Source organism: Triticum dicoccoides, chromosome 6A, assembly GCF_002162155.2.
Source record: "Triticum dicoccoides isolate Atlit2015 ecotype Zavitan chromosome 6A, WEW_v2.0, whole genome shotgun sequence".
Classification (NCBI taxonomy): Eukaryota; Viridiplantae; Streptophyta; class Magnoliopsida; order Poales; family Poaceae; genus Triticum; species Triticum dicoccoides.
The window spans coordinates 117,515,465-117,527,414 of NC_041390.1; the positions used below are offsets into that span (position 1 = coordinate 117,515,465).

At 46.9% G+C, this 11,950-nt stretch overlaps 1 long non-coding RNA gene, 1 other non-coding gene and 1 pseudogene across 3 annotated transcripts; all 3 read left to right on the forward strand.

Annotated features, from left to right (window-relative positions):
• Positions 1 to 331: 331 nt before the first annotated feature.
• LOC119315742 lies at positions 332 to 1,219 on the forward strand (annotated as a pseudogene).
• LOC119319729 lies at positions 1,079 to 1,165 on the forward strand. Its single transcript, XR_005154596.1, has one exon. It is a non-coding gene; the product is annotated as a small nucleolar RNA R24 (small nucleolar RNA).
• Positions 1,220 to 3,965: 2,746 nt separating the features above from the next.
• LOC119315503 lies at positions 3,966 to 6,203 on the forward strand. Of its 2 annotated transcripts, none has more exons than XR_005152772.1 (4): positions 3,966 to 4,023; positions 4,687 to 4,977; positions 5,341 to 5,492; positions 5,584 to 6,203. It is a non-coding gene; the product is annotated as an uncharacterized LOC119315503 (long non-coding RNA). The 2 variants fall into 2 exon arrangements; XR_005152771.1 differs by having other exon boundaries at positions 5,411 to 5,492.
• The last annotated feature ends 5,747 nt before the right edge of the window (positions 6,204 to 11,950 follow it).

The window sequence follows — 11,950 nt, forward strand, 5'->3', positions numbered from 1 at the left end:
GGAAGGCGGCCGGAGCTCGGAGCATGACGGTTGGCGGGCGCGGCATGGCATCGGGTAACTCTACCTCCTCTGCTGCCGAGCGCGTGAACCGCCTTCGTCTCCTCCACCCGGCCGGCAAACCCAGCCATCGAAGCTTCCCCTCACGCACCTTGTCCCTGCTCGTCCTCCTCTTGGTTGGACCGGGCGCTGCTCGTGCGCTCGTTCACCTCGCGTGGATGGAGCAGAAGGGGGCCAGGGCAACGCGAGCGAAGCAGAGCAGCGCGGCAGGAGTCAGCGAGCATGGGGGCACGAAGCAGAGGCAAAGGCGGCGGCTGGCGACGGACTTGGCGCGATGGCGGTGATCCGATCGGGCGAGAACGAGGCAGGGGCGATGTGGTGGAGGCCCGGCGGCGCGGCTTCCTACGGGTGCCATGGCGTTGGGTGGACTCCTGTGCACATCCGAGAGAGAGGTGAGAGCAGAGAAATCACTACCGTTCCAAGGTCTCTGGTCTGGGAGCTTGTGAAGAAGAGCAAGTGCTTCTTGATCAAGCAGTTTGGCAACAGCAACGCCAAGGTCCAGTTTCACAAGGACCCAACAACCTCTACAATGTCCGCTACTACAAGTTCTCAGGTCCATAGCTCTTCACACTTGCACTGTTCTTGGCGGGCTCAAAGCTGTTTATTAGTTCCTCTACAAGGCGCTAACTTGCTGTGGTCTGATGTGGTTTTTTAGGCTTAACAAACAGCAAGACCGTGGCAGTCCAGCCATCAGCGGGAGAGGAGAAGGCTATTGTCCTGTCCACGAGCAAGACCAAGAAGCAGGACACCCATGCCAAGCTGTTGCACAAGACTCTAACGCGCAAGCAGTTCTGCAAGATGGCCAAGTCTGTCCAGAATCAGGTACTAACACAACAAAAATTCTTACTTGAAAAGTTAGAATGCACATGTTATGCTTGTTTCTATGCTGCAACTCATTTGTATGTGCACCTGCTCTTATATACATTTAACTGTTTTGTGGATTGTACTATTAACATTTAAGAAGTTTTTCTGTCATTGGGAAATCTGTTTTGGTCTTTGTTTTTAATTGGTAACGAAAGGTATTGCTGTGATGAGCCGTGGCGATAAGGATACCAACGGATCAATTGGTTATTCAATGAAATGCTTTTTACGCTTGGCATTGAGCTCAACCGATTAAGAAAATTGTTTTTGTTGTATATATTAGATTATTGTGTACACAATTTTCACGTTAGTGAGCACATATTAGATTACTTTCACCCGTTGCAACGCAAGAACATGGAGTTATTCTCATGTTGAAGTTTCCAGCAATAAGAATGGGCTTAGCCAACATCGCTCAGCTGCTGAAATTGCAAATTTGGTGTAGTTATTCATGGTAGAAATTCCAAATTAAGTGGTATGTTTTGCCAGATTGAGAAACTGCATACACACCTTTGTCAATGCGCAATCGAACATCCGTCAGGTGCTGATCAGAGGACTACTAAAGTAGGGGAAACACACTTAAGTTTGTTATCTAGAGTTTCTTCAGAAGCTAAACATCAGTGGCATCACAAGTGGGCTTCCTCATTTAATCCAAGAGATCTATCAAGTTGCAAAGATAACAACAGTGAACATGAAATATCTGAAAGCAAATGACCCGAGTATCCTCTACTACTTTGGTTTAGGTGCTATTTATCTTGCTCTGTGTTGAAATATTTTTATCTTCCGTAGATGCAAAGCATCCAGGATGTGATAAATCATTCACTGGATAATGGCATTTATATGTGGTTCCAGTCTTTTCACGGTGCAGGTGAACATGAGAATTCTATTAAAGATAAGTGCCCTTTCAAGATTGACATTGTTCTTTCTTCAGTGTAGGTGCATGATATTACATGATTAAACATGCCAATTTTTTAAATTGATTTAGTTGTCTATATTATGCTCTATGTGCTATTACCAACAAAAAAGTACACCATAATATAAGATGTTATTACATGGACGGAGGGAGATTTTTAGCTTGCAAAGCAACAAATCTATTCCCAGTGTGGCAATAATGTGTTTGCACCAGTTAAGGAAGAATTTATTTTTCACACTGTAAGAAACACTTCATGTTTCTTCCCCATCATTTAAGTGTGCCATTCTTCTTTGTTCATGTTGCTAATAGGATATATTTCATTATGATGATGTTCCATACTGCTCCTATGGAGTCGCTCTTTGGACTGTTGGACGCGTATATCCAATGAAACTACTTTTCCGGTTGTTGGCTGGAGCTATCACTATGACTGAAAATTTCTTTTCAGTCAAGAAACCAACGACATGTCAACACTTATCAGCAGTTTGCAATCTTTGTTAGACTATGCCTAAGCCAACGGTTAGACAATGTTAGGCAATGTACAAAACATGGACATGATTTATGTAGATTGGGCAGTCCCTTCAAACTGCATTTTTCAGTCTTGAGTGGACGATTATATGTTTTCTTATAGAAAATTGACTATATGTTTGATGAATTGACTGATTATTTTTGCCCTATCAAATTAAACTAGGTCTTAATTTGAAGGTACAATTTAGGCTGCTGGTGCTGATTTGTTTATTGTACTAATTATGCTCTTTAGACAGAGACATGTTGTCTTCATCATTCCTCAGTCATTATGAGCTGGGCATAGATCGGTGACCCGGTTAATCCTGATTTATTGCAACATATGTTTTCTCCACACAGGTCTAAACAATGCAACCTCTTTTTAGGTTGTGGAAATATGATTCGGATGGAGGTTGATGGACTAGAGCAATTAAAGGGATGTGATATTTTCTTCTCCCGTTGCAACGCACGGGCATATGTCCTAGTAATAATAAAACATAGATTGAGTCTCCGGGTTCACCGTCGTGTCCTTTTTACACAATGGTCCTTGTGGTTTTGGACAACTGAACCCACAGTCCCTTTTTACGTTAGAAAACGTTTTGTTCAGAAATTTTACAAAGCAAACCTTGTAGTTTCTGGTATTAATCCCGCGGTACTAAAGTGCACGGGTTGTAAAAAAGAAAGGAAATATCTTCTATCTTCTTCTATCCGTGCCTTCCCTCGCCTCCCGTTAGCAGCCGCCAGGAGGAGCTCTATCCGGTGCCGCGTCTGCCACGGTCAGCGAGAGGAGAAGGTGACGCGGTGAGGGACTAGCTCGTCCCGGTTGAGGCGCGCCGGATCCGCCAGTCCATCCCCGCTCCCCGTCCGCCTCGACCTCCACCGGAAGCGCTGGAGAGGGTGGAGGCACGCAGGTGTTGCTCGCCTGCCTCTCAGCCGAAATTAAGAGATGGGGGAGGATGGTGGGCATGTGGAACGGGGTGCCACCAAAGGTTCCGGGAGAATTTCCTTCCCCACCATGGGCGGCCGCCTGATCCTCTCCGTGCCGCCACTCCGGACGGGCACCGACGACTCCCGCGGGATCCGGAGGGTCATGGGCCTGGATGTTGGGTAGTAGCTGCGGAGGACGGGGTGAATGTTGAGGTGGGCACTGGCTGGCTCTGCCGTTGCTAATTTGTACGCACCGTCCATGTGTTGTGCACTGGGGTGTGATTGGAACGGACTTACACGGGGCTTGATGTTGCCGCTGGTGATCTTACATTGTTCCTTTTCATGGCGATTAGAATGGGTATAGCGCCAACGATTGCATCTGTTTGCTCCTGCTAGGACACGGGATTGTCTGCTATGTCCGCCTTTGCGAGATTTGCAGCTGTTGGGATGGCAATTGGTTCGTCCATTGTTGGTCACTCCTTTCTTGCGTGTTAAACTGACTCTGAGTTGGATTTTCTCTTTCGTTGCTCTGTGCAAAATCTAGCAGGACTAATCTCCTGTAGGCGCTAGAAGACTGAGTACTTGGCAGCTCTTCTAGGATTGGTGAAAGAAGGCGAGTAAATGCTAAAATTTGATGTTCTATTTGTGTTTTGGTTTTGTTGGTTGACAATTATGTTTATTTTTTTCGTTTCATGGATGTCGTAAAATGTGCAGGTGGTGAGTTGAGGCTCAGCGTACAGTTTGTTTGGACTAACCAAGAGGACGAGGTATGTTGCTTGCCCAAGCTAAGTGACACGCGCCAAGTTTTCTGTTATATAATTACCTGTTAGTGCTTAGTTAAACTACATGAAACGGCCATAGTAGATGGATGGTACTAGGTGTTGTTTTGTTTCTTGCCAATGCATTCAGAGAGCAGATGTGCCACTGTAGATTTCTTTCTTGAAGGCAGCTAGCTACTTGGACTACACAATTCGACAAGTTCTGCCATAGATACCATCAAAACTGAGGTTGCTCTTAATTAAGTAGCTCACCATATAACTTTAAGATTTTTCCCACATTAAAATGATGATAATTTTAATACATCAAAATTCAGAACCTCTATTGAAACTATTTTATAGTAGCATATATGAACTTTAGGAGACAATTCCCTATTTACCTGCCAACTAAAATCTCAAAGCTCTTAGCCTGCAAGTGCAAGTGAACAACTTGGATCACTCATGATATTTGATGTGCTATACTTCTGACTGAAATATGTAATGTAGAGCAAACCATCCGTTTATCCAAAAATTGGTGTGACCAACTCGGGGTGGGTAGCGGGGTATCTGTATGTTTATGTTGATAATTGTCGAGGATTTGTGGGGTGTCAAATGTGTTTGCTATGCCCCCGTTGCTAATTTTGATGTTTTGTTGTACTGGTATTGCATATATAGAGAGGCCTGGTGCAGCGAGGTGGAGGAGGATCTCCAACATAGATGCCTGGGAGGAGAGGCCATGGTGCTTGGTGCACGCTCTGCCAATGGGAGTTCATGAGGACGGGCATCGGGAATGGCTAAGCAGGGGACAACCAGGATTACGATGAGGGTGAGACATCGAAGCCGGCGTCGGCAACTGTGACTGTGACTGCGACCTACAGTGTTGGCCTTGTGTTTCTGACCTGTCGCGCTCCGGTTCTGGCAGCTGCCGTTCCAATCAATCACCTCCAGGAGACCAGGAGCCTTCAGGTGAGCGAGCAACTTCCACTGCACCAAAAAGCAGACATCCAGAGGCTCGACTGCTTGGGTGGAAGCTTTGCTGGATTGACATGCATATGCATTTTTCATAATCTCTTAATGCAGACCATTAAAATAGGCCTATTTCAGTTACCACATATTTTAGATTTTTTCTGCTCACTGTCATCTCTACTTTCTTGTCAGATTAAGCAACTAATAAATGAATATGCGCACTATCCTACCATTTTTGCACTCAGTTATGGGGCCATATATATGTTAAAACAAGAGTATGCGTGCTCTGCTATTCTGCAACTTAAATCAAGCATGCAGTCTCATGTGATCATTTCATTGCTAATGTTGCTTTTCTCTCTCCAGATTGCTAATGATACTATGCTTGCATGAGCCCATGAAACAAGCAATAATCTATCTTAAAATTTGCATCCAGGCATATAACGGTTCAACAACTTTTGAGCTTTGACTATGGTTATGTAGCACGCTGACAAGACAAGAGAATAATGCCTCTTAAGGTTCAGACCATGAGCTTCGTGAATTAGCACAATTTTGTTCTCATGCATGACTACAAATATTTGAAGTTTTTACATTTTTTTACTCATGAAGGCATTTGTCCGAGCTATGCCGCCTCTCGTCAAACTCGAGCTCGACGGTCCGTCTACAGTCAAGCACAATCCGCACATGATCTCCTCCCAGCTTTCGACATGTTATTCTTGCATGCAAGGCTAAGCTATCTCCACCAGCTCCTTTTTGTCCTAGCTCTTCCCTACCCTGGCAAAACCAAATGCTACCATCTCGTTTTTTTGCCATGCTAAAACTTATGTGCGTTCATCGTCATGGATAGATTAGCAACTGCCAAGCAATCTGTCACAAAAACATGTCAGGCAGCTAGGCATGCGAGTGACATGTGTGTCGGTAAGATTGGATGTTTGTGTGTAAATGTAAATCACGAAAAATGATTCTTGGTATCTAGAGAAGAAACACACACACACACACACGAGAGAGTAATTCATAGTGGATAACTGGATATAAAATACCTATTAATGTTGTACGTGAGTTGACTCGACATGCTGCAAGATCTTCTGATTTGTTCTCTGAAGGTGGCCTCGGAGTATAGCGTTGCATATTCCTGAAGCAATTGTGATGCTCTGTTTTGTTAGGATTAAGATGCTTGAACATGTAAGCAGTACACTATCGAGCAATAGAGATCTTTCTCATGCTGACTACATGCTACCATTTGGGCTATACACATTGTTTAGTAACTAATCATGAAGTGTCAAAGACTAGCTATCAAAGCAAATCTGAATCTGCTAACTATACTACTACTGCCACAACTAACCAAGGTTGGAGCATAAGAAAGGAGGGGTTGCCAAGTTGAATGCGAAGGACAAGCTTCCAGACGGTGGCTGCTCGTCCACCAACCGCCATGGTTGGAGCCTGCTGGAGGTGGGATGGGAAGGAACAGGGAGGAAGCAGGAGCCGCCCAAGGTCCCGGCGGCGCAGTCAGAAGACATGACGCGGCCACTGGAAGCGCTATATTTCCTACCATTGGCCTCCGAGAACGACGGGGACAAGGGAGGCGGCGGCGCTCTCCAGCAGTGGGGAAGGAGAATGGGGAACGGGAAGAAAGATCAAGTTCGTGCGTATTGCCTGTGTGTGTGAATAAAAATATTTCAATGGGCCAAGCCCAAAAAACAGTGCATAATAAATTACAAATGAAATATAATATTCCAAAAAATGTTTGTGACCATAAAAATGATACCATTCTAAAAACATTATCACTTTCTTTTAAAAAACACCTTCTCAAATTTAAAAATATTCATGTTTTCTGTACAACAATAAATATTATTGATTGAAAGACTTTCATACACAACTACTGTTTCATCGGAGAGGTGAAATAGGTCATGTCGAACATTGTTAGGGTACGTCCAAATTTCATTGTCCAAAAAGAAATACTCAACATAACCTTATTTCCGACATTTGTAAAAATTGGATTTAAAAAGTGTTGCATAATGGCACATGCAGCAAGTTATATTTAATATTTCGCCCGGTGCAACGCACGGGCATTTGTACTACTTTATACTAAAAATATTAATATCTACAATACTCCCAAAACACTTAGGCGCGGTGCATTAACTTCTACCTCGTTTCTTGTTTCTTGACATATCAACCAATAGGAGATGTGGGTGTGCATGCTTTTAATGACTTGAGACTACCAAACACGACATGCAGTGGTTAGTTCATTGCATGCAATGCTATTAATTAGCAAATAAACATTAAGATCTCTCGTTTTCCCCTCCTCCTTGGTCACGGTGCACAATCTAAGATGACTTGCTCACCTAGACGGAGGGAGTAATGATTATAATGAGTATAAGAACTATGTTCTATATGAGTGTAAAAATATTGATTTGACATTGTGAATGTTGACACATTGTGGAATAGTTTTTGAATTCTGCAAAAGTAATCAACTAGTGCTGTCGTTCTCCACAAAAAAATGTGTTTACCAATGCATGCATGAACACTAGTTACTCTAACCCCCCTCTCTTCTTTAATTCTTTGCCACATCAGCATGTTTGCTATTCCCGTGTGCATGATACCAGCTAAGATACCACCATTATGGCCAGCCTTAATCATCGCATGCAATAATTTAGTGCACCTTGAAATATGAACATGTGCGGGGCGTGTTTGTTTTTAATGACTTGAGACTATACCTAGCCCGGCATGCAAGATGACTTATTATGCACCGTTCCCCATACCTGCAGGAAGCCCGTTCGTCTCCAAATCTTTTCCTCTCCATGTGTGGAAACAATATGCCTGCCAAACTCTCCTTCTCCCTCCGGCGGTCCCACCACTCCACCCCATGTGAAAAAAATCTGTATGCATGACTCTCCTCCCCCCACGCTCGTCCATTCTGTTGTGACCAGCAATATTTCCACCCCTTCGCTCCCCCGTAATTTACTCCAACAAATATGCCCATGTAGCTGTTACTTAACTGCAGGTGCATTCGGTCACTGACATATGGACCCAACAGGGGTCTGGCCCACATGTCAGTGATGCAACTGGACCGGCAGTTAAGTCAGTGCAGCTCAGTCCATATCTTACATAGGTGTACCATTGCTCACTATAAATACTGCGCCTCCCACAACATCACTATCTCCTCCCCCTCACGTTCACGTTCATCGCTATCTCCCCCCTCCCTCTCACGTCGACCACCATGGCATCGCCCCTCCCAAGCCCTAGGAGCCCCTCGCTGCACCGCGCGGACGGTCACGCATCGCCGTTCCGTTCCTCGCCGCCACTAGTCGTGGAGGATGCGTTAGGGTTCCGCTCCTCGCTGCTACGCGACGCGTCGCCGTTCCGTTCCTCGTCGCCACTAGTCGAGGAGGACGCGTCGGTGTTCCGCTCCTCGCTGCTACGCGACGCGTCGCCGTTCCATTCCTCGCTGCCACTAGTCGAGGAGGACGTGTCGGCGTTCCTCTCCTCGCCGCGACGTGACGCGTCGCTTTTCCGTTCCTCGCCGCCACTAGTCGAGGAGGACGCGTCGGCGTTCCGCTCCTCGCCGCGACGCGTCGAGATGGACGCGTCGGTGTTCCCAATCTTGCCAGCACGCGCGCCGGAGGACGCGTCGGCTCCCCGCTATGAGGAGAACGCCGCGCCGCCCGCCGAGCCCCCCCAGCCTTGAGGAGCTTTGGAAAGAAATGGATGTTGCCTTGTGGGAGGCTTTGCCTCCAGCAGAGCGCGCCAAATAGAGGCAGAGAAGAAGGCCGAGGAAGAGAAACGCACTGCGGAACAAGCTGCCTGGGAGGCCTATGTCGTGTCCGAGAGAGTCAGGCAATTGGCTCTTTGGCAGAAGGCTCGTGCGAGGGCCGTGAGGGTGGCGGAGGACGCCCGTGCCGACGCCCTGAGTGCAGTCGGGCCCAAGCGCCTCATCTACGCTTGGCGGCACGTGGACCGGGTGCATGCTTCTAGCGAGGATGAGTACCTGTTGGCGCCGGATCACCACACCGGTGAGATCGCGCTCGCCCGCCGGCAAGCCGCCAATCAGCACCTCGCGAGTTGCGAGGCTGAGGAAGAGGTGTTGTGTCGGCGCGCTGGGAAATGGCCGCGCACCAGGGCACTCGTGGCGCGCCGCAAGCGCTCCTGCGAGGGCTGTGGCTTTTAGGAGGAGTATAATTTTTGTTTCGTAAGGCGATCTCATTAGTTTTGGGACGCAAATGATAAATCCCGAACGTTCAGGAATTTTTAGCATCCTTAATTAAGTATGTAAAAAGGAAAGTTTGAAAACCATGTGTATTCGTACGCATTTTGCAAGTACGTGCATATAGCACAAACTTTACTATATACTATCGCACTATACGTCTCTCTCGATATATGCTTGCAGACTGTGCTACTCCCTCCGTCCAGGTCAATAAGTCATCTTCGGTTGTGCACCGTGACCAAGAAGGAGGGAAGACTTATACACCTAGATGGAGGGAGTACTACTATTACTTATGTACATGCAAATGCACGTTTTAACATTACGATGCGGTTTTTGTAAAAGTAGAAAAACAACACTAGTCAAGCTTGTGAAATGATTCAATGCAAAACAAATGCAAAAATGCTCGTTTGATTGTTTACTTTTAGCTTCCTTCTCTGTGGTTATTTCTCTGTCGTACTTTGTACGGAGTATCTCACTGGTTGGAAAGGCATGCAAATTCCCAAACCGCTTCCTACACCCTGTATCTCACTGGTTGCCGGTGTTGACGTTGTCGTGCATGTCATCGAGGATGAGGTTGCCGAGGTCGGGAAAGAAGTCGTTGTTCACGAAGTCGTCGCTACCAGCAGTCGAGCGAGTGCGCTCCCCAAAAACCTGATCGCCCCTCTCCCGTACAGGATCATGAGAGGCGGGGTTCCGGAGGCCTGCTGTCCCTTCTCCCGGTGCACACCGAAAGGAGGGATGGAGAAGACTTGCTTGGCGGTGCAATGATCTGGAACGATGGTGAGAAACTATATAGTGCGGGCCGGGTAGGTCGTGGGAGTATAGCTCTGTCCTCAGCTCGGCTCAATCCCGCAACCCGCGGCGCGTCGTGACGAGGCGTGGAGTGGCGAGGCGAGCGAGGAGGAGGAGCGCACGTGTAGGTATCCTCTTCTCATGCTCATACAAGTGGTAGAAGAGCCCACCTTATAAAGGCCTACTAGCAAAATTCCAACATCGACCAGGGCGTCCATGAAACGGGAGTGGTTGTAGGGGACGTTGCGCCAGTTGAATATATGAGCAAGTTACTACGAGATTTAATCCGAATAAGCACAAAATAAATCATGAAGGCTATAACAGAGATGAAACTAATCATGTGGACTAGCATAGTAGTAGGATACAGAGTAGAATCATGAATTCTACCACGATTTCGAACAGGAAGGACAGAAACACATACGGTGCAACGGGAGCAGCACCGTTGGCGTTGAGGTTGTCGCCCATGTCCAAACACCACGTAGACACGGTCTTTGAGCACGGTTCGTAGTCATTCCACGATCGGGCATTGAAGTTTGTAACTATTTTAGATTAGAATATACTACTCCTCCGGTGCTAGTAGTAGAGCAGAGTCCTACTCTACTACTCTACTCAAGCAAGTTAGGGCATATCATTGTAGGGAGTACCAGTACTGTGATCACTCAAGCAAGTTGTCTGGCATCGACATGACCGTACGCTACTGGTATGTGTCTCGTAAGTCAAGCGGCGTGCTGTAGTCATCATCACCTGTCCACTTCCCACAGCACATATTCGCTTCTCCATCTTTTTCCGCACATAATCTCGTCCAATCTTCCATCCCCGCTAAGGCGCCTCCCCCCTCGTCCGAAACCCAAGCACTAACAATGGCAAAACCGAGCAGCGTCCGCCGAAAGAGTGGCTGAAATTCGCTCCCCATAGAGGTAATCAAGCTCATTGTTTCGCATGTGGACAATCTCAGTACCATGACGCTCGCCGCATGCTCGTCGGGACTGTACTGTTTACTCAAAGCCCTCAGGCCCGAGCTTTTTAAGCCAGCTCCTTGCTTGTTGATGCCGCCTGATCTTCAGAAATAGCATATCACGCAGCATAACGATCGTAGGGTGGCGAGCATCAACCCCCTTGACTGCGATCCGATCCCCACCAGCCTCAACTACATTAACGGTATGTACTGGGTCGGCATGAACACGTCTTGGATGGTGCTCGTCGATGGTCGCGGCAGCTGGATGCTCGTGGAGGTCTACACCCGACGATTGATCCCCCTTCCTTCGATTAACACTGCACTGCTTTGGCACCGCGGCCCAGAATGCTCAGAATCTTACAGTAGCCAACATGATACCAAGTTTGATTTGCTCAAGGTTGCAATCTGCCAAGTGCCCACAAGATCTATGAATTATAAAGACTTCAGGCTAATTGCGTTCTTCAACCGCGGTCTCGCCTATCTGACAGGTCACTGCGGTAAGTGGATAAATCTGCACGTCCATCGCAGGATCATACATCCTCCATGGTTCTCTGATGCCATTGAACACAAGGGCTTCATTTATGCTGTCGACTCCTTCTATGGCTGGACGTATTGCTGGCCTATTCCAGTCATCGCTACAAACGGCTGTTACAGCAGTATGTTACTTTCCTATGATATCATGATGGCTTGCTTATATTACTGTCAACATTTGCTGAAAAAATACTCATGCTCATAACATGCTGTTCTTAAGATTGACTAAACCAAGAGCCCTTTTTTATTTGACTCCAACTTGATATGATGTTGTAGGCCTCCTGGTGTCCCTACCCTTCCTAATCCCAGAACCTTTCAAAGAAAAGCGGCATGGCAGTTGTAGGTGGTTCCTGGCTCGATCAGACAACGACGAAAGATTGATGATCGTTCGCACGTACCGGACGTGTTGTTTCACGGAATACAATCACAGTCACTGCAAGGTCTTTGAGCAGGATCCCAACTTCTTTGGGCCTTCAGGAATTTTTGACTGGAGGCTA